This window comes from Sapajus apella, unplaced genomic scaffold, assembly GCF_009761245.1.
Source record: "Sapajus apella isolate SASKATOON/1434 unplaced genomic scaffold, GSC_monkey_1.0 scaffold38, whole genome shotgun sequence".
Classification (NCBI taxonomy): Eukaryota; Metazoa; Chordata; class Mammalia; order Primates; family Cebidae; genus Sapajus; species Sapajus apella.
In genome coordinates, this window is record NW_022436978.1 from 16,121,596 (window position 1) to 16,144,851 (window position 23,256).

Consider the following 23,256-nt stretch of genomic DNA (forward strand, 5'->3'; position numbering starts at 1 on the left):
CGTCCTTGTGAAATAAACGCTGATGAAACAGGAAAAACAGAGTGCAATACTCACAACAACGGAGAATTCCTACACATGCTGTTCCATTTTCTTGCTTTGAAAAGATGTAAGGTTAATTTTAAAAGCCTTGCTGGATTAGGAAAATAACGGGGAGGGGGATTCCACCCACACAATCCTCCAGCCCACCGCGAAGGAGCCCGAAGGCTTGCTGACGTCACAGATTCATGAATGGATGTAAATTGGGCTGGTTTAGGATTCCGCACAGACTTCGCTTTGCTGTGTGCCACGAAAAAAAAGAGGGGCGGGCCCAGAGTAGGCCCGGCCAATAGGCTTCAGGCAGACTTGGCCTTCCTTCTTTTAGAAGGAATCTGGTCACAGAATAAACAGAGCCCGCCAATCAGGCATCTGCCACTGCCTTAAGACAGACTGGCAGCTTGAGGAGAGGGAGGGAGGGACGGAGACTGAGAGAGAGCGAGGGAAAGAGAGAGAGAGTGAGTGTGTGTATGTTTCAAGCTGTGATAGTCATAAAAACATTATTATTGCTATTGAATGAAAGAATCAAAATAGAATTTCGGTGGAATCAAGGCTAACAAAAATGCATATAGAAGAAATCCCATCTTTTATTCATTAGAGCTCTTTTCTTTAACCCTTTTCTTACTGTTCAGCAATATGCCTGATGCAATCAAAACAAATCAAAGTCAGATAAACTATTTCTAAAACTGGCGGACTAGTGATATGTATGCCTGGCCCACCACGACTTGTAAAAGGAAAATTAAGGGAAGGATGCATGGGAACAATAATCTAGTAACTAAGAAAACAGAAATATGGAAAACAGTATTACATGAATGTAACTGTTTTGTATAGCAGTAACATCTTGCTGACCTTCATGTTGTATCAAAAGTGGATATGGAAGAAAAACTTGCTGCTACTTTTAAGAAGGGTACAGCGTTTCCTCATTGGTTTATTCAACTTCTGGCAGTCAATTAAGACACAGCTCCAAAAGGGTGCTTAATGAAAACTTTGAGCAAATTTTGGTTTCAGTAAGATGTTTTATTATTAACAACAAAAGCAGCTGTATTAAATTCACTCAAAAGGCATCTCTTGCTTCTTTATTTTTACACTTTTCAGTTTTACAAAATTGGAGATGAATGTATTTATTGTCCCTACTCCTCATCACTACACCTCACAACGGCTAATACTTGACAAATACTGATCATGATTTTTCTGAACTTGGGAAATGGCCTCAAATCCTTGAAACTAGAACAATCATGGTTAATATAAAGCTTCAGTTATGAGGTGTCCAGTGACCAAGAACATTCTGAACAGAGATCTGCTGTCTTTCTCAATCAGATTAGTTACACAACTGTGAGAGAAGGAAAGTGGTTGCCTGTTTTTTATGTGGTTCTGGAGGGTCCAAACCTGGCCTCTAGTAAGTACTGCACACTTCTTAGCTCATTTGGCAAAGGAAAACGTTTCAGGACTATTTTGCACACAGCAAAGATATTCAGTGTACTGTATATATTGAAGCAATAGAATATTGTTGGCAAACAACATAGCCAACAAATTTCCCTAAAGGAGCTTATTGTGGAATATCATTACAAAAAAGATAGACCAAAGAAGCTTACCCATGTAATATGGGAGAGTGTTCAAGGCAAATACGGTATTGGTGCATGCCCAGTAGGCCTGAGTGTACAACATTATTTAAGAACCAACAAATGGAAAGATGAAGAATATACATCTCTATTTCTTTTAACAGTGACCAAAGCCAATCAGGATACATTAAAAGAATCAGATTTATGAAAAACATTTTTTTCTTCCAAAACAATACAGGCTAATAGAAAGAGGCAAAGAAGCAAACTTAATAAGATACCCAACAAACATCAAGCTGTGTGTGTATATGTTATTTATTTATTTATTGTGGAGACGGGGTCTCGCTCTGTCTGTCACCCAGGCTGAAGTGCAGTAGTGTGATCAGAGCTCACTGCAACCTCAAACTCCTGGGCTCGAGTAATCCTCCAGCCTCAGCCTCCCAAGTAGCTGGGACTACAGGCATGTACCAGCATGCCTGGCTAATTTTTAAATAAGTTTTTGTAGAGATGGGGTCTCACCATGTTGCCCAGGTGGGTCTTAAACTCCTGGGCTCAAAGGATCCTCCCTCCTCAGCCTCCCAAAGTGCTGGAATTACAGATGCGAGCCACTGCGGCCAGCCAAGTTGTATACATTATATATCTACAGCTTTTTGTCAATTGTATCTCAATAAAGCTGATTTTCTTTTCTTTAAAGATATCTAAAGCTGGCCGGGTGTGGTGGCTCACACCTGTAATCCTAGCACTTTGGGAGGCCGAGGCGGGCAGATCAACTGGGGTCTTGAGTTTGAGACCAGCCTGGCCAACATGGTGAAACCCTGTCTCTACTACAAATACAAAAATTAGTTGGGCATGGTGGTGCACGTCTGTAATCCCAGCTACTTGGGAAGCTGAGGCAGGAGAATCACTTGAACCCAAGAGGCAGAGGTTGCAGTGAGCTGAGATGGCGCACTACGACAATCCAACCCAGGCAACAGGGCGAGAACTACCTCTCAAAAAAAAAAAAAGGCTAAAGCTGCTTCGGAAGTTAATACATTTGCTGTACGGTGTGACAGCAACATAATTACCAGTAATAAGTCCACTAGGAATGGGAGTATTCTCTGAAGCAATTCAACAACACAGGCTCTATAAATGCTTCTAATAACAGCACCTAAGATTCTTGGCTCAATATATAACCTGGAAAATAAAAACGTGCTGGCCTTATGGACTTGCCGCTTTAGTAAGATAAAGGTGGCCTGGGTTAGTATGCTTCCTATACCACAGAAACATCAACTGGGCCGACAAAGACTCCTCCATGTCAACGATCATGGGCAGTCATTGGAAAGATAAGCTCTCTCACCAAATTATGGAAGATACAGAAGTCAGTCTTGGAGGAAGTCATTATCGTTTTAGAAGCAGAAGGTACAAAGGGAGATAAAGGCATGAAAAATGCACATTCTAGAGAAGTTCAGTTCAAGAGAGTTTCCTGTGATTATGGAGTGTTCCATAATCTGTACTAATATACTAGCCACATGCAACTACTGGGTACAGTATTTGAAAGATGGCTAGTGTTCTCGAGGAAGTGAATTTTTAATGTAATGTGATTTTAATTTATTTAACTCCCAAAACAGTCATCTGTAGCTGGTGGCTATGGTATGGAACAATGCAACTCTAGAGATAAAAAGCCAAGTCCCAAGTAATTTTTAATTTCAGTACGTGGGCATACTAAGTGTGGAGGATCGCAAAGCCATTTTCAAGGTGAGTAAGCTCTTTTAAGAATCAAATGAATCTCCTCAAACTTCAGTAATAACTGAAGTTAATCCAGGTCATTTTCTTTCAGGTGGTTGGGGAATACTCTTTGGGGTTCTGAAACAGATCAGGAAAATGACTCTGGTCTGATTTTCAAAGAAGATATTTAAAACTCATTATTAGTTACAAATCTATATATAGAAATTAAGGTACAATAATTCTGCTATAAAAATATAAGCTATTCTAGTTTTGGAGGTTTTCTGAGGAAAAAAAGGTGTTTTTAAAAAAGGAAAACAACTCATTTAAGTCAGAATCAAGTCCAAAGTATCATGATCCATGGGCAATTTTTGTCAAAAATACCAGGAAAAACTAAGAGTTTAGTGATCTCAAATGCTAATATACGGAGACTCAAATTTCCTTCACAGGCAACAGTGTGTAGTGGTTAAAAGCTGGTAAAGAGATCTGGGCTCAAATAAAAGTTTCCGCCACTTACTAGTTATGAATATTCAGGTAAACCTGAGTTTGTTTTCTCGTTATTAGAATGGGGATAATAATAGCCTATGTGACCATGTGAAGGTTAAAGTAATATTATAACACATGTAAAGAGTTGCACACATACCCACATACAGAAGATACTCAGTATATGATAATGGTAGCTGGTTTTATTTTGTTATTGAGACCCTGCTACTCTCTCAACAATGGAAATTTCAACTGTGCAGATCCAGGAATCAGAACCACAGGAAAGAATACAACATCTTTATTTTGCTTATAATAAAGTTTGAATGATCTGATATGGTTTGGCTCTGTGTCCCCACCCAAAACTCATCTTGAATTGTACTCCCATAATCCCCACATGTTGTGGGAGGGACCCAGTGGGAGGTAACTGAATCACGGGGGCAGTTCCCCCATACTGTTCTCATGGTAGTGAATAAGTCTCACAAGATCTAATAGTTTTATCAGGGGTTTCTGCTTTTGCGTCTTCCTCACTCTCTTTGCCTGCCGCCATCCATGTAAGACTTGACTTGCTCCTCCTTGCCTTCTGCCATGATTGTGAGGCTTCCTCGCCATGTGAAACTAAGTCCAATTAAACCTCTTTCTTTTGTAAATTGCCCAGTCTCAGGTATGTCTTTATCGTCAGCATGAAAACAGACTAATACAAAATTCTTTTCGGGAAATTCTAAAAATATCTATTAGTGACCCATCTTCTAAAGAAAAGTTCATCCACGTCATTTTCCTTCAGGTGATTGAGGAATACTCTCTGGAGTTCTGAAACAGGTCAGGGGAACCTTCAGGTAGTTATGCTAGCTGATCAAGAGCTCTGTTCATTGCTTTTAAGAAGCAGCTACAGTTTTCTACATAAAGATGTAGTTTGTATAAAATGATGTGAACTAATTTGGAAAACAATCTATCTCCTAGTTGGGAATATTGGTCAGAATTCTCCATTTCATATCAGAATGTTAACCCTATTTCTATTCCAAAGCATACGGAGCCTCAGTCAACAACAGAATTTCAATATTCAAAGACCTCAGTAGATTACTATTATACAGTACATTCATTTTTTCCTCTGTCCAGCTCCCATTAAATACCTATCTGAGAAAGTGATTTTTAAGAAACATCTAAGGGGAAACATTCTTATAAGTATCACTCAAATCTATCCTTGTGTCAAGGGAGATCATCAGAAAGCTACATGCGATCTAAATTTCATTAGCCTAATATCCCTTAGCAGAATAACTATCCTTGAGTGTTATGGTCTTGTTTTTATTAAAAATAATTATGAGGAAGATTCATATTGCTTCTGTGTTGTCCATTTTCTTGAATGATATCGCCCATATAGGGAATTCACATGAGGAATTTGTTTTACAACTTAATATTAAAAAAAAGATTTTCTGGTCTTGAAGAATTATTAGGTGTCTGTCTACCTTTTAGATGATAAAAATGTAATCCACTGAATTTTCATTTTTTCGACCCTGCTTCTGGAAAACTCAGAGTCAACTTTAAAATTCATATGCTTTAAAATATGCTAATCACGAAAGTATATATTTACATGCATACTTGCTTTCTCTTCCTTGTTTTGGGCCGGATTTCTCTATTGTTAATGTTATTATACATATTCTTTCTTAATGATAAGCACTTCAAACTCTTTTTGAAAAGGCACTCTATAAATAAAATTTGCACTGAATACGTATCTGTAAACTTTTAAAAAGATTAAAGCCTCATGTTAAATTCTACAATCATCTTTATATTAAAGGTACATATTATGGCAAACTTTAAAGAATATCGTGAGTTACTTGGATTTTAACTATTCAATATTTTTTATTAAACGATAATAAAACCTCTAGCCAGCTGGAGAAAAGCAACTGCTTGAGATTTTATATGCTATTTAGAATAAATCTTAACAGCTTAATGAAGCTTTAATGTGTTCTTCCTGTCAAAAGGATGACTGCAAATGAGGGATGGAAGGATTCTTCTCTGATTGACAATGCAAATGCACTGAAGCAAATCAAAAGCAGATAGATTTCTCAATTAATAAAATATTTGCCATCCCCAAAATACACTATTCCATAACATACTAATTCTGGCAAAGTACCATAAACCAAACCCTTGTAGGATTAAAAATAATATACAAGCTTGGTGGTTTACGCTTGTAATCCCAGCACTTTGGGAGGCCAAGGTAGGCGGATCATGAGGTCAGGGGACTGAGACCACCTTGGCTAACATGGTGAAACTCTGTCTCTACTAAAAATGCAAAAAACTAGCAGGGCGTGGTGGCACATGCCTGTAGTCCCAGCTACTCAGGAGGCTGAGGCAGGAGAATCACTTGAACCCAGATGTTGGAGGTTGCAGTGAGCAGAGATTGCACCACTGCACTCCAGCCTGGGCGACAGAGCGAGACTCTGTTGAAAGAAAGAAAAGGAAAGGAAAGGAAAGGAAAGAAAGAGAGAGAGCGAGAGAGAGAGAGAAATGAATAAAATAATGATAATATACTGAGTCATAAAGGTACTTTATACGTTGAAAGAGCAAAAGAAGACTTTATACATTACTCATCCACATAGAATTCATACTAGTTTCTTAGAGCTCATGTTAAAAAAAATACAATAAAACCCCCCTAACTGTCTAGCTTCTATTCTTTTGATCCTGTTTTAATTTCTTCCCTTCTTTAGCTAGACACAAGTTGGCATTTCCACTTTAGCCACACATTGCGGGCAATGTAATTAAAGACCAAAACATCAGAGTAGTGGATATCTGTCTTTTGAAGTCTGCCCCTACACCAGCCCCATTTGAAGGAACTCTCTCTCTCCCGCTTTTAGTCACGTGGATCAGATGGAGATGACCCCGTCTGAAGCGAGCGAGCGCTCTAAGAGTGAGCATGCGGCACAAGGCTGGCCAACTCAACTCCCTGGTGGTGATAATTAGGGAAAGGATAGACACACCCTCCAAGCCAGCCAATAAGAATCATCTGAGTCATCCCCAGGATGTTTGACAACTATGGGGGGGGGGGGGGGGGTGGGGGGGGGGGGGGGGCTGAACATTTGTTTCTTCAGGATACTAGCTTTAAGGACAAGTAGGCAGAGGGCTGTCATCTCCATCCATATAGAGGGCAGAGGAAAGCAGACCAGAGATAAAGGAAAGAAGACTGATTCCTGAAAAAGGTCACTGGGCATCTAACTTCAGTCTTGTCTGAAGCCAGTTACTCTGCTGGACTTCCCAATTACATAACCCAATCAATCTCTTTCTTCCCTACTCACTTTAAAAAACAAACAAACAAACAAACTTAAACCAGACTGATACAGGTTTCTGTCACTTGCAGCCAAAAGGTCCTTGATAACACAATGTCACTAATTGATTCGCGTTCATCATATTCAGAAAAGAACAAATTAAAATCAGACTCCCTGTACTATGAGAGTTCCTTTTCTGACACCAACAATTTCAATATGTTGGTAAATTAACTTTCAAATTCTGTCTTCTAACTCTTCCATGGTGTTTACACTTCATTATTATTATCTTCGTCATCAGCAAAAGTTCAACATTTTAAGACCCAATACTTCCTCTCAACAGCAAGGTCTGTCTTTGGTATTTTGAAGTCAGTGACTTTCACATAAATCTTTTTACCATTTATCTCAATTTATCCAGGCTTTAAGATATATTAGTTCTGAAGCGCTGGGCAAGGTTACTTAATGTTCTGTGACTTACTGAAAAATGGAAGTAATTATAGGTATAGCATAGCACCTCAACATGGTAAACAATGTTAGTTACATCACTCAATAACCTCATAGTCAAAACTATAAAACACATATTTTAAATTTCTGAACTTCAGGCATTTTCTCATAGCTTATTCCTATTCTGTGGCTGACAGATAATAACTGTGAATCTCTTATTTTTCTATTTCTCTCTACTCAAAGGTTATAAAGCATATTTTACCTGTGACCTATCCTTTTTCTGACTTCCATTTAAAGGTCAATTCTAAGTTCTCTTTGTTTTTGGTTGGGTTGGTTTTTTTGAGATGGAGTCTCACTCACTTTATCTCCTGGGCTGAAATGCAGCAGGGTAATCTTGGCTCACTGCAACCTCTGCCTCCCGGGTTCAAGTAATTCTCCTGCCTTAGCCTCCCGAGTAGCTGGGATTACAGGTGTACATCACCATGCTTTGCTAAATTTTTTCTTTTTTCTTTTTTTGAGATGGAGTTTTGCTCTGTCACCCAGGCTGGAGTGCAGTGGCATGACCTTGGCTCACTGCAACCTCTGCCTCCCAGGTTCAAGTAATTCTCCTGCCTCAGCCTCCCACGTAGCTGGGATTACAGGCACGCACCGCCACACCCAGCTAATTTTTATATTTTTAGTAGAGACAGCGTTTTGCCGTGTTGGTCAGGCTAGTTCCTAACTCCTGACCTCAAGTGATCCACCCACCTCAGCCTCCCAAAGTGCTGGGATTACAGGTGTGAGCCACTGTGCCCAGCCTTAAAGTATCTTCATTATATGGCCCTCTTTTGGAGTTTCAGATATCTAAATTCCAGAAATAATAATTGGGAGCAAATTCTGGTCTTACGCTTTCTTTGTAAACAATCTGGTACTGCACTTTAGAGTTTACAAATGTCTTTAAAATAGGGTGGTTGTTGGTTCCATCTCACATGTGAAAAAATAAGAGCCCCAGGGAGATTGGCTCATCTAATATAGCTTTTATCTACCCTCTGTAATTTACTGAAAACTGACTATACTTTTAAATTCTACCCATTACCCCTTAAGCCTCCCCCTTTAAAGACCCATCTTTCATCATCCAATGAGTAAAATTAAAGGTACATTTTTAAGAAGTGGCAATGCAAAGATTGAAAAGCCAGTTTCTAAGTATCAAACACCTTTGGTGAGATGGGTAACTACACAAAATGGTGTAGGATGTTAAATTAGTGGGGCAGACAGGAACGTTTTACTTGAATTTGGGAAACAATACTAGAAGAAAGGTCACTGAAATTTGGGGGCAAGAATAGTCTTCCTTGCATGGGGCCATCCTACACACAGCAACACATTTAATACGCTCCCCCCATGCTTGTAACAGTCCCAGTGTTGTTCACTGAGGCCTCTTTATCTTGTCATATTTGTCTCCAAGGGACTTAGATGTTTCCCTAAGGGACAGGACTTATTGCTAAGGGTCTGCTCCTACCTCTCTATGTCAACAGAGGGCAGCAGAGAGAGAGCATCACCCGGTTACCTAACCTACAGGCTTTGAAGGGGGGCAATAGATGCACTCCCCATGCGTTTGCTTCCCTAGGCACTTGGATTGCCGTTGCCCCGTTTGAAGCCTACAGGATAGGCTGCCGGGTGATGCTCTCTGCTGCCCTCTGTTGACATAGAGAGGTAAGAGCAGACCCTCAGCAGATAGATAAATCCTGTCCCTTAGGGAAACATCCAAGTCCCTTGGAGACAAATATGACAAGAATAAAGATGCCTCAATTTGAGGCTCATCAAGAGCTCTGGGAATGTGAAGTGAGGCTGAGTTAAGGCCAAGAACCGATCTTCCTAGACCAGACTACAGCCGAGTCTTATGTTTTACTTATCTTTGGCAAGCTGGCACGCTTGTGAAGGGAATAAAGGCTTGTCCTTACACAAACACAGCCTGTCCTGATGCTGCAGTCTGCTCTACCATCCTCAGTTTGCACTGCCACACTCTTACCCAGAGCTTGAATTAAGTCTTTCTTCTCTTTGATGGAATGACCATTTGCGGGGGGTGGAAGTGGGGGGTGGTTATAGTCAGTTCTAATAAGGAGGTAGACCTGAAAAGGGAAGAATTTGGGGAAACTGGATATGAGAGAGCAGGGACAATTTCCCCAAGGTCCATATCAAATGTAAAACTGGTAAGGCACAGACTAGTGCTTTTCATCCTAAGATAAGATTAGAGTGTGTAAGTACAGCAAGTGGAGAACTGGAAGTCAAAGATGATATTAACACTGAATCAGTAAACTGTGTAGTCAGTTTTTAAAATGAGCCTTATATGACCATCCATAAGCAGGTCCATACTGTGTAGAGTCATACTGTTACAGCAAGTTTAGCCTAAAGCTGCCTCCTTATGTATTTAAGTTCGGCCTAAAGATTTTTCTGTATGTCATAAACTATAACAAGTGGAGGTGTAAACCAACTGCAGCCCACACCTGTGCCAATCGCTGAGTTTTGGCCAATCAAATGTAGCCACTGTCAACACCACGTTCAAATAAGGCACATGCCGAGCTGGAACCAACCCAGCGTTTCTGCACCTCGCTTCCGTTTTCGGTACTGTCACTCTCCTTTTGCTGTCCACAAATCCTCTTCCACCCCATGGCTGCACTGGAGTCTTGGAATCTGCTGTGGTTCTGGGAGCTGCTGGATTCACGCATCATTTATTGCTCAATTCAACTCCTTTAATTTAATTTGGCTGAAGTTTTTCTTTTAACAATACCCAGCACTAAAGTAATCTCTTTACAATTAACACTGGTGAGGGGGACAGAGGGAGCAGAACCCAAAAATCTTTGAGGGAAGAACTCTGTTTTAAAGTGTACTCATTAATGTAATTATATGTTATGTCCAGGAAATACACTTAAAATTAAATAATGAAGTCACATTGGAAAGCTCTTGGTTTTCCATTACAGATAATCAAAGTATCCCAAAATAGGATAGTTATATCTTCACCTCAAGTATTAAAAGATAGAAGTTGTGGCTGGGTGTGGTGGCTCACTCCTGTAATCCTAGCACTTTGGGAGGCCGAGGCCAGTGGATCACAAGGTCAGGAGTTCAAGACCAACCTGGCCAAAATGGTGAAACCCAGTCTCTACCAAAAACACAAAAGTTAGCCAGGCAAGGTGGCAGGTGCCTGTAATCCCAACTACTCAGGAGACTGAGGCAGGAGAATGGCTTGAACCAGGTAGGTGGAGGTTGCAGTGAGTCAAGATCGCACTACTGCGCTCCAGCCTGGGTGACAGAGCAAGACTCCATCTCAAGAAAGAAAAGAAAAGAAAAGAAAAGAAAAGAAAAGAAAAGAAAAGAAAAGAAAAGAAAAGAAAAGAAGAAAAGAAAGAGAAAGAAAGAAATAAAGCAGTTACTACTAGTTGCAACCTGCCCCAAATCAATTTATATTGTATTTTTAAAATTTTACTTCATAGGTTCCAATCTAGTCTGTTCAACTAGGTTGAGAATTAAAGCTGTACAGGTAACATTCATTATACAAGAAATAAATAGATACAGGAGAATATAGGAGTGAGGAAAGGGGCTGGCCACAGTGCTTACTTAGATACTCTGAAAACCAATATATAAATCAAGTATGCATATTTTTAGTGCATGCCATCTATATTCAAGATAACATATGCTGGTGTATATCCAAGATCCTTATCTCAGCCTATTTCACTAGACAAGAAACATGATAAATAGGAAAATAAAAATTATTTTAGTGCCTTAAAATTATAACAAGGTATAGTGGTAGAGATTGTCCTCCAATATCCAGTCTTTCCTCTTTCCTTTTGGTAAGAGAATCCTTGAGCCCCACTCCTACTTTTAAAGTTTTAGGTGGGTATATGGCCACTCAGCTCAAGATTTCTTTACTTTCCTGGCTGTACACGTGACCACATGACTAAGTTCTAGTTAATGAGTCATGAGTGAGAGTGACGTTTGCAACTTTCAGGTCTCTTTAGAGATGAAGCTGCTGTCCTGGACTCCTTTTCCCCATTGCCAGGCTGAGTCAACTTCTACCATGCAGATGATGATGACAACCTAGGCAATGGTGGAACAATGAACAGACGTAACCCTGGGCTTTGAATATTCTAATGAATCAAAGCTATCTAGCTGTCCTGAATTACCTGCCTACTTTAGAAATGCTAATGATGAGCATCCTTCCTTTTATGAGGCACCAAATTTTTTGAGACTTTGTAACTACTGCTTACTCTATCCCAACGATGATATCCTGTAACTTGGTGTTACATGGCTATTTCTTAAATGAGATAAGTGAATGATTGCTCCAGACAGTCTGAGAATGAATTACTCAGGGAACCAAGATACTGGAAGAATCTGAAAATCCAGTTTACTCTGTCTTTTTTTTTTTTTTTTTTTGGAGACAGAGTTTTCCTCTTGTCACTCAGGCTGGAGTGCAATGGCATGATCTTGGCTCACTGCAACCTCTACCTCCTGAGTTCAAGTGATTCTCCTGCCTCAGCCTTCCAAGTAGCTGAGACTACAGGCACTTGCCACCACGCCGAGCTCATTTTTGTATTTTTAGTAGAGACAGGGTTTCACCATGTTGGCCAGGCTGGTCTCAAACTCCTGACCCCAAGTGATCCGCCCACCTCAGCCTCCCAAAGTACTGGGATTACAGGCGTGAGCCACCATGCCTGGCCTGTCTTCATCTTTTTTTTTTTTTTTTTTTTTTAAACACATGAATAAAACAAAAGCTCAGAGATTTGTCCATAGTCTTGGAATTCATGGCAGAGCCAGCATTACAGGTCTCTCGGGATCTTCTTTGCATTGCATCATCCCATCTGTAGATAACAGTGATCACTAATATTGCCTCCTCTTTCTTGGGCAGAGTCAGTTAAGATTCACTCAGTACTCCTGGGACATAGAAAACTGCTCTCAATTCGAAAGCAAACCCAACAAGAATTTTTTAAAATCACATTTTAAAAAACTTTTATTTTTGTTTCAGGTATACATGTGCAAGTTTATTATACAGATAAATTGTGTGTTGTGAGTGTTTGGTGTGCGGAGGATTTCATCACCCAGGTCCCCAATAGGTAGTTTTTCAGTCTGCATCCTCCTCTCATCTTCCCTTCAAATAGGCCCCCCCGTGTCTTTGTCCATGTGTACTCAATGTTTAGCTCCTGCTTATAAGTGAGAACATGTGGTGTTTAGTGTTCTGTTCCTGTGTTAGTTCACTTCGGATAATGGCCTCCAGCTCCACCCGTGTTGCTGCACGGAACACGATCTCATTCTTTTTTATGGCTGTGTAGTATTCCATGGTGTATATGTATCACATTTTCTTTATCCAGTCTACTGTTGATAGTTTGATTCCATGTTTGTGCTATAGTGAAGAGGGCTGCAATGACACACACATATGCATGTGTCTTTATGGCAGAACAACTTATTTTCCTTTGGGTATATACTGAATAATGGGATTGCTGTGTCAAATGGTAGTTCTGTTTTAAGTTCTTTGAGAAATTGCGAAACTGCTTTCCACTATGGTTGAACTGATTTACATTCCCACCAACAGTGTGTAAGCGTCCCCTTTTCTCTGTGACCTTGCCAGCATCTGTTATTTTTTGACTTTTTAATAATAGCCATTCTGATGGGTGTGAGATGGTACCTTACTGAAAAATCACATATTTTGTCTCAAAAGTATCTGCAATCTAACATAAAAGAAAATACTAGTATACCAATAGTATGACTAAAACAAGGATGAGCAAACAAGGAACACAGACCCAAGCAATTATAGTCAGAGAGCCAACAAGATGCAAGTGAAAATGGTCACAAAAGTGTCATAGAAGCAGTTTGTCTCCTGCTAACACAAGTGCTTTAGAAGTACAGAAAATATGATTCCAGAATCCTTCAACCAATTCATAAGTGCTCTGCTGAACCTAACAAAACATGCTAGGGTCTGGAAATATATTTTACACTCATAAAAATGTCTGCTTTTTCCTTGGCCTGGAAAATTTTGATGCTTTAATCTGCTAAAAACCACCTCAGAAGCCTTTGGCCTAGCGGTCTTCCTTGTGCTGACTAACCAACAATAGGATTCTTTTTTTTTTCTTTCAGATGGGGTTTCGCTCTTGTCACCCAGGCTGGAGTGCAGAGGTGCGATCTTGGCTCACCACAACCTCCGCCTCCCAGGTTCAAGCAATTCTCCTGCCTCAGCCTCCCGAGTAGCTGGGATTACCGGCGCGCACCACCACGCGCGGCTAATTTTGTATTTTTAGTAGAGACGGGGTTCTCCATGTTGGTGAGGCTGGTCTCAAACTCCTGACGTCAGGAGATCCACCTGCCTCAGCCTCCCAAAGCTCTGGAATTACAGGCGTGAGCCACCAAGCCTGGCCAACAATAGACATTCTTTGCCAGAAACCTCCCTTGTAAGTTGTGACCTTGCTAAAGAGAAAGAGTTTCTGCCTACTGCACTGTATGCACACAGCATGCTAAAGCCATCTGAAGAGAAGGGTGTTTTAGGGAGATGTGAAAGGAGAGTTACTGTAAGGCAGCTACGGGTGAAAAAATTCTTCACTCCAAAATACAATTCTTGAAAACCACTCCAGAACATCTTCAGTTAGTTGAATCCCAATCTGTTCTTTCTCATTTTGAGATAGTCTTAAGACTGGGTAGATCATATACACCATGGAATACTACACAGCCATAAAAAGAATGAAGTCGTGTTCTCTGCAGCAACTTGGATGCAGCTGGAGGCCATTATCCTTAGTGTATTAATGCAGAAACAGAAAACCAAATATTGCATGTTTCACTTATAAGCGAGAGCTAAACAATGGGGACACGTGGACATAAAGATGGAAATAAGATACGCTGAGAAAGGAGGGAGGAAAGCAAGGGCTGAAAAACTATCCACTGGGTATTAAGTTCAATATTAGTGTGAGGGGTTCAATAGAAGCCCAAACCCCTGCATGACACAGTACAGTAATGTAACAAAACTGCACATGTGCCCCTTGAGTCTAAAATTTAAAAAAAACGAATAGGTAGAAATGGAAGCCACTGATGACAGTACCATATTCTTACAGGCTCTGCTTGCTCCTAGTTCAGAACAATCTCATTTCTCTGCCTTTGAAATCACCATTACCTTTCAACCGACCAGAGTACCAAGTGCTCCTCTTTTTTTTTTTCAAAACCCATAACCGCTAGGCATTTTTTTTTTTTTTTTTTTTTTTTTTTTTTGAGATGGAGTCTCACTCTGTCACCCAGGCTGGAGTATGGTGGCACTATCTCAGCTCACTGCAACCTCCAGCTCCTGGGTTCAAGCGATTCTCCTGCCTCAGCCTCCTGAGTAGCTGGGACTGCAGGCGCGCGCCACCACACCCAGCTAATTTTTGTATTTTTAGTAAAGACGGGTTTTCACCATGTTGGCCAGGATAATCTCAATCTCTTGACCTCGTGATCCACCCGCCTCGGCCTCCCAGAGTGCTGGGATTACAGGCATGAGCCAACATGCCTGGCCAGGCCTATCTTATAGCCACCTCTCTGGTCTATGCGACAGAATATCTACCTCCCAGTATAGTTTGGAAAGAAAAGCAGCCTGTCCATAGGTCACCTGTGGTAGTGTTGCTTGATCCTGTCACAAGTGGATTACAGAAAATGCTTGTCTAACTTTAGGGGGAATATCATGATCTAGAGAAAACTGTTATAAATACTCAAGAGACATATTGGGCCTAAACTGCAAAATGACCAAAATGAAGCTCAATTAAAGAACATTCATAATGGAAGCAGTGGTCTAAAAAGGCCACATTTTCTTAGCATGTATTTTTAGTTTATTAAATTACTCAAGGCTCCATAATAAATGGTCATCTTCACAAGGCTATTCCTCTAGAAGAGAGGCTGGTGTCTTGAAGTGGCCTTCACTATAAGTAAATACAAAGAGAGATAGGAGGAAAAAAATAGAATTCCAGAAAACCAGTAAAACATAATGTAATTAGTAAACAATGCAACATTTGAAAAATTAAATACATTTTCCCCAGGAGAGTATTTGTTGGAGCTTACTGTTTAGCTGGGCTATGGAATAGTCACCAATTTCATGCTACATTTATATTTCTTTCTTTCTTTGGTTTTCTGTTTTTTTTTTTTAAATGAAATGTTGCTCTTGTCACCCAGACTGGAGTGCAATGGCGCAATCTAGGCTCATTGCAACCTCCGCCTGCCAGGTTCAAGCAATTCTCCTGCCTCAGCCTCCTGAGTAGCTGGAATTACAGGCACGTACCACCACACCCAGCTAAGTTGTATTTTTAGTAGAGACGAGGTTTCACGAGGTTGGCCAGTCTGGTCTCGAAATTCTCACCTCAGGTGATCCACTTCCTTGGCCTCACAAAGTGTGGGGATTACAGGCGTGAGCCACTGCACCCAGCTATATTTACATTTCTGAAATCGCCCCCATCACAAGTTCTTCACATTTAGGGCAAGTTCTTTTGTATTGTTCTCTCAAAATGCCTGATGACATTTTCAATGGAATGAAAGAATGCTTTCTGCTGCTGCCATCTACTGCAAACTTGAAAAATATGTTTTAAAAACGTGAAAGAAAAAATGCACTAGTATTAAAGAGTAATTTATAAGTCAGACAAGTAGACTGAGATCAATGTCATGCTTTACTTTTAACTAAACTATTAATTATTCCAGGCCTCTGAATGATGATCAATAAGGCAATGTATAAGAAATAGAGTAAATAGAGATGTATAAAGAAACACAGTAAATAAGCTACACAGAACAGTATTAAATGGCTTTGTAAAGCTACAGCTTGATCTATCTATATCTATATACATGATTTCTAGTCTGTCCTATATATAAAAACAAGTCTATCTTCCTTTGTGTTACAAACACCTCAATTCAAAACTATTAGAAAAATGAAGTACAAAGTTCACTTTTACTAACTTGAACAAATGTGAGTTCAAAAATTATCAAGGTAGGTAAACATACTAACAAAGCAGAGGGAGGAGGAGGAAAAGGTTCATGAACAAGCAAGTCAGAGAGAAAAATTCTGCACCCTTTGGAAAGGGTGTAGCAAAATAGGTACTCTTATATACTGCTGATGGTTAAATAATTGCCGCATCTTTTTTGAAGTACAATTTGGCAATAGATATCAGTAGGCTTAAAATTTTAATCTTTTGACCCAAAATTCAAGTTGGGAAATTAATTCTAAATAAATAATCAATACTTTGCCAAACGATCTAGCTACAAGGATTTCATCACATAATTGTTTAAAACAAAAATAACTGGGAATAATATAATACTCCTAACAATGGAAGGTATTAAATTATGATAAAACTCTTCAATAGAACACTTCAAACCTTTACAGGTTATATACTAAAATGTATAAGAACAGGTTAAAATATTCATGACAAAGTGTGAAAAATAATGGATATTTTACAACACAATAATAGATACTAGGTGATCTAACATGTATATATGACCAGAAAGATGAAGGATATAGATCATATATCACACCTATCTCTGGATATAGAGATACCAGTGATTTTATTTCCTTCTCTTTTAATCTACATTTCTAGATTATCTGTGAAGGACAAATGTATTGCTTTTGGGAAAAGTTACAAAAATTGGTAAGGTAATAAGCATTCACTGCTATTTTAATTAAATTATTTTAACTTAAAAATTGTTATTGGGGTTTTGGGGAGACATTGGTCAAGGATACACAATTTCAGTTGGAAAGACTAAGTTCAGATCTCTTGTACAATACACAGTGACTACAGTTAATAACAATGTATTCCACACATGAAAATTGCTAGTTTAGATTTTAAATGTTTCACCACAAACAAATGATAGGTATGTGAGGTAAAACAAAAACAAAACTCATTACAATTTTCCCTTCTCATTTAAGCAAGATAGCCTAGAAATTATTCTGTAATAAGCTATGCCAGCAGTTCCCAACCCTTTTGGCACCAGGGACCAGTTTCATGGAAGAAAATTTTTCCATGGACTCAGGGGGCGGGATGGGAGGGGGTGGTCTCAGGATAATTTAAGTGCATTACATGTATTGTGCACTTTATTTCTATTATTATATTGTAATATATAATGAAATAATTATATAACTCACCTTAATGTAGAATCAGTGGGAGCCCTGAGCTTGTTTTCCTGCAACTGGATGGTCCCATCTGAAGGAGATGGGAGACAATGACAGATCATCGGGCATTAGAGTCTCATAAGGAGCATGCAACCTGGATCCCTCACATGTGCAGACCGCAATACAGTTCCTGCTCCGATGAGAATCTAATGCCATTGCTCATCTGACAAGATGAACTCAGGCAATAATGCAAGTGATGGGAGCAGCTGTAAATACAGATGATGATTAGCTCACTGGTCTGCTGCTCATCTCCTGCTGTGTGGCCCGGCTCCTAACAGGCCACAGACCAGTATCAGTCAGTGGCCAGGAGGTTGGGGACCTCTGCACTATACTGTAATAGATACTGTGTCTTTTCACTAGAGTGAGGGATGGTCACTGCTGGGATAAACTTTGAGGAGGTGGGCAGGTTTAGAATGAAAAGCCTTAACCAGAAGAAGGTGTATGTGTTTACGTGTGTGTGTGTGTGTGTGTGTGTGTGTGTGTGTGTACTTTTTTGCAAGGAAACAGAAAAATGCAGCTGGCAATAAAAGGTTATGAGATTAGTAGAAATGGGGCTGGGCGCAGTGGCTCACACCTGTAATCCCAGTGTTTTGGGAGGCTAAGGCTCGCAGATCACCTGAGGTCAAGAGTTCAAGAACAGCCTGGCCAACATGGTGAAACCCTTTCTCTACTAAAAATACAAAAATTAGCTGGGCGAGGTGGCGCATGCCTGTCATCCCAGCTACTCAGGACAGGAGGCAGAGGTTGCAGTGAGCTGAGATCATGCCACTACACTGCAGCCTGGGTGACAGAGCAAGACTCCATCTCAAAAAAAAAAAAAAAAAAAAAAATTTATGAGATTAGTGGAAACGAAGTTGCAAAACCCCATTTCCACCTGGTGAAAGGGAAAGGTGATAGATTTAGAACTGTATGGAGCAAGAGAGGTTTTGACAGCCAATGTGGGAAACAATAGACAGAAATGAGAGGCCACCGGTCAGCCATGATGGCCTCACTGAGGATGCAAAGCAATTAACATCACAGCTGAACATATGATTAAGGAGGTCCTCTGTGTTGGGCATAGTCAGAGGAGGAAGGGCCAAAGGCTGATGAGGGGTGGAAGAAGTGATTATTAAATGGCTAATAATATTTCCAAGCTGGATGGGGCATAAAGGGAAAGGGGTCAAGCACATATTCAGTTTGGTATCTACTGCTATGTATAGCATATAGTAGAGCAGTATAATATACGTTTACGAAAAAAGAGGCCGGGTGTGGTGGCTCACGCCTGTAATCCCAACACTTTGGGAAGTCAAGGCAGGTAGATCATGAGGTCAGGAGATCGACACCATCCTCTCTAACAGGGTGAAAACCCATCTCTACAAAAATACAAAAATTAGCTGGGCATGGTGGTGTGTTCCTGCAGTCCCAGCTACTCAGGAGGCTGAGGCAGGAGAATCACTTGAACCTGTGAGACAGAGGTTGCAGTGAGCAGAGATCATGACACTGCACTCCAGCCTGGCAACAGAGAGAGACTCCATCTAAAACAAAACAAAACAAAACAAAACAAAAACCCTTCTGAGAGTGGTCTATTTGCAGCACAGAAGAGGAAAAAATAAAAACAAGGCACTCCATTGCCTTTTGAGGTACAGAAACCTTTGATAAGGCATTAATCCCACCCTGCAAATAGGATTTGCATAATCTCCAGGCCCATTAGGCAGACAAACTTTTAAGGAGGCCTCCATGATCCTTAGTGTTCACATCCTTGTATGATTCCCTCTCTTTGAGTGTAATACTTGGTTCCAATCAATAGAATACAGTAAAGGTGCTGGGATGAACATAATTACATGCACACAATACGTGATTATGCTATATAAAACTGTAGCACTTGTCTGGAGTCTTTCGCTCCCTTGCTAGCTATGAGGAGGGTAGTGGCCAAGTTGGGGAACCCCCTGTGGCAAGGAAATGTGGTGGCCTCTATGACCTAAGCGCAGACTTTAGCCAACAGGCAGAAAAAAAAACCAAAAAGCTGTAGTTCTCGGTACTATAACCACACTCTAAAACCACAAGGAACTGAATGGTGTTAATAACTTATGTCTATGAGTTCCCCAGTTGAGCATCCAGATGAGAACTCAACCCTGACTGAAGCTATGTGAGACCTGAAGAGGAGGACACAGCTGGGCCATGCCCAGTAACTCAGGCAACAAATGTGTATTGTTTTGAGCCACTAAGTTTGTGATTATATTGTTATGTAGCAAGAAAAAATTAATATGCCCACAGAACTTCACACCATTCCAACTAGTGACAACTTGCTTTCCATTTATAGAAAGCATTTATAAAGGACCTAATAAAGATTATAATGGCATACTCCAATACTCCTCCTTTTTATATAAATAATCGTGAGTAACATAACAAACATCTTGCCTGATGACTCAAATTAGCATGATTTATAGACCTAATATCAGTAGCAATAATCATACCTAATATTGTACTAGAGAGTTAGAAGAATTATGAACATATTCTTGCCTTCCAATGTCCTTTGTTTCCTAAAAGTCTTTTCTATGTCATCTTGGAGTTTCTTTATATAAAAGTCTCATTTCCCAGCATATTTCTAAAATAGCAAAAGCCTGTGGCATAGCTAAGACACGCATAGCGGCTTGCAGGTTGCATTGAAAACTGCAGAAGGGACAGATGAATATATCACTTGTGCACTGCAGCATGCAGATTGCCCCAAAATTTAACAACTTAAAACAACGAACATTTATTATCTCACGCAGTCTCTGAGGGGCAGGAATCTCAGAGCAGCATGGGTGGGTGGTTCTGGCTCAGGGTCTCTCATTAAGTTGCAGTCAAGCAGTTGACCAGGGATGTAGTCCCCTGAAGGCTGGAGGAACTACTTCCAAAATTGTTCACTCACATGGCTGTTTGCAGGAGGCCTTGGTTCCTTGTCACGTGGGCCTTTCTGCAGGGACATCTGAGTGTCCTCATGACAAGGCAGCTGGCTTCCCCTAGAGCAAGTTATTTACAGCAAGCAAAAAGCTGTAGTGCTTCTTATGACCTAGTTCAGAGCTTGGCAAACTTGTTCTTAAAGTGCTAAATAGTAAATATTTTAGGCTTGTATGCCTTATAGTCTGTATCACAACTACTCATCTCAGTTATTGTCGTATAAAAACAGCCATATACAATATACTAATAAATGGGCATGACATGTTCCAATAAAACTTTATTTACAAAATAGGCAGTCCGCCTGTGGACTACAGTTTGCCAACCTCTGACCTGGTCTCCAAGGCTGGAGACTTGAAGACTCTTAGTTCTTCTTTATTCTGTTCATTGGAAGCAAGTCATTAGGTGCAGCCCACACTCAAGGGGTAAGGAATTAGGGTATACCTCTTGAAGGAAGAAATAAAAAAAGATTTTTTAGACATGCCTTAAAACCACGATCACAGGCTTAACGCAGAAAGCAGAATGTGGGTTAAACACTGCATTAGTTTCCTGGGCATACTTTAACAAATTATCACAAACTGGGTGGCTTAAAACTACGGAAATTTTTTCTTTTACAGTCCTGGAGGCTAGAACTCCAAAATCAAGGTGTTGGCAAGCCCATGTTCCTGCTGAAGACTAGGAAAAAACCCTTCCTTGCCTCTTCGTAGCTTCTGATGGCTCCTGGAAACCTTTGATTCTCCTTTGCTTATAGCTCCTTCAATCCAGTCTCAATCTCTGTCTTTATATGGCCTTCATCCCTACATATACCTCTGTGTGTCCTCTCCTCTTCTTATAAGAATACCAGTTGTTGGATTAGAGTCTACCATAATCACTGTGACCTCATATGTAACTAATTGCATCTATAAAGATCCTGTTTCCAAATAAGGTCACATTTTGAAGTTCTGGTGGATATGAATTTTGGCAGGACACTATTTTGTGTTGTGGTATGTTGAATAGTATGCCCCCAAAATTCACATCTACCCAGAACCTCAGAATGTGACTTTATTTGGAAATAAAGCATTATATTAGTTAAGTTAATATAAGGTCAGACTGGATAGGATGGTGTAATAGTCCTTTCTCACACTGCTATGAAGAAATAGCCGAGACTGGGTAGTTTATAAAGGAAGGAGATTTAATTGACTCACAGTTCCGCAATGCTGGGGAGGCCTCAGGAAACTTACAATCATGGTGGAAGGCAAAGGAGAAGCAAGCACCTTCTTCAAAGGTGGCAGAATGGAGTGAGTGCCAGCAGGGGAAATGCCAGACCCTTACAAAACCATCAGATCTCATGAGACTCACTCACTATTACAAGAACAGCATAGGACCAACTGCCCCCATGATCTAATTACCTCCACCTGGTCCTGCCCTTGACATGTAGGCATTATGTGGATTACAATTGAAGATGAAATTTTGGGTGGGGACACAGCCAAAAACCATATCAGATAGGTTCTAAATCCAATGACTGGTGTCCTTGTAAGAAGAGGGACACTGAAGCCCTGAAATATATTAAGGAAGTTGCTCATCGTCCTCAGGATAAAGTACACATTCCTTAAGTTGGTACATAAAGCCATTCCTGATGCGTCTTTAGCAACTTCTCTGTCCTTATTTCCTGCCGCTTCCCTAATGTTCACTCTAGTCAAATGGAACTGTTCCTTCTCCCAACTTACTAAGCTGCATGACCTCACTGTTTCTTCTCCCTAGAATGCCGTCACCTCTTTTCTTTGGATTCAGGGAGGTACCCCATAATTTACATCAGGTTTTATGTGCTATAAGAAAGTCACCTAATATGAACTGCAGACTTTATTCCATACCTTTAGTTTGCACTATTAAAAAATCTTTGATTATATATTCTTTACATACATGAAATTCATAATCGCACATGCTCAGTATAATAAATGTTGACAATGCTATACATTCATGTAACCACCACACAAAACAAGACACAAAACATTTTTATAACCTCTAGAAAGTTCCCTGGTGCATCTTTCCAGTCAATAAAACACCTCCCCTCCACCCCTTACCAAACATATTTTGACAAAAAAAAAAAAAAGAATTAAAGGCCACAAAATGATAATTTTTCCCATTGGTTATTAAAAGTGCTTTACATAATTTCAGCTTGCATGATCATTTCTATAGTCTCATATTACTATGCAAAGTGAGGGCTGTCTCTATGTTTTAATGTTTCCTTGTATTTTCTTTTCACCATTTGAGCTGTATCTGTGTGTGAATAGTTGCTCTAAAGCAGAGGTAGGCAAACTGTAGCCCGTGGGCCAAATCCAGCTGGCTGCTTATTTTTATAAATAACACTTCATTAAAACACAGTCCCTCTCCTTCATTTATTTATCGTCTATAGCTGCATTTGTGCTATGACGGCAGAGTTAAGTAGTTGCTACAGAGACTACATGACTCACAAAACCTAAAGATATTTATTATGTGGCTCTTTATAGAAAAAAGTTTCCTGGCCCTGCTCTAAAGCAATGTTTCATAAACTTTAACACACATCAGAATCACAGAAAAACAAATCGTGGTACCACACCCCCAGAGTTTCTGAGTCAGTTAGGCCTGGGGTGGAACCCGAAAATTTCATCTCTAACCCCAGGTAATGCTGCTGCTGCTGGTCTGCAGAACACACTTTGAGAACACACTGTTCTAGAGATAGCATTTCATTTCATTTCATTTTTTTGAGACAGAGTCTCGCTCTGTT

General features: G+C 40.1%; 1 protein-coding gene across 6 annotated transcripts in view; it reads right to left on the reverse strand.

The window, feature by feature from the left end:
- The window catches only part of MAP3K13 (mitogen-activated protein kinase kinase kinase 13), a 183,114-nt gene that overhangs the window by 113,636 nt on the left and 46,222 nt on the right, over positions 1 to 23,256 (reverse strand). For 3 of the 6 annotated variants that reach the window (XM_032298370.1, XM_032298371.1, XM_032298367.1), the window contains exon 1: positions 55 to 1,920. The exons of the other annotated variants lie outside the window; for them this stretch is intronic. The gene's annotated coding sequence lies outside the window, so the exon portion shown is untranslated. Of the gene's footprint in view, positions 1 to 54; positions 1,921 to 23,256 lie in introns of those variants that run through there. 6 annotated transcript variants of the gene reach the window in all.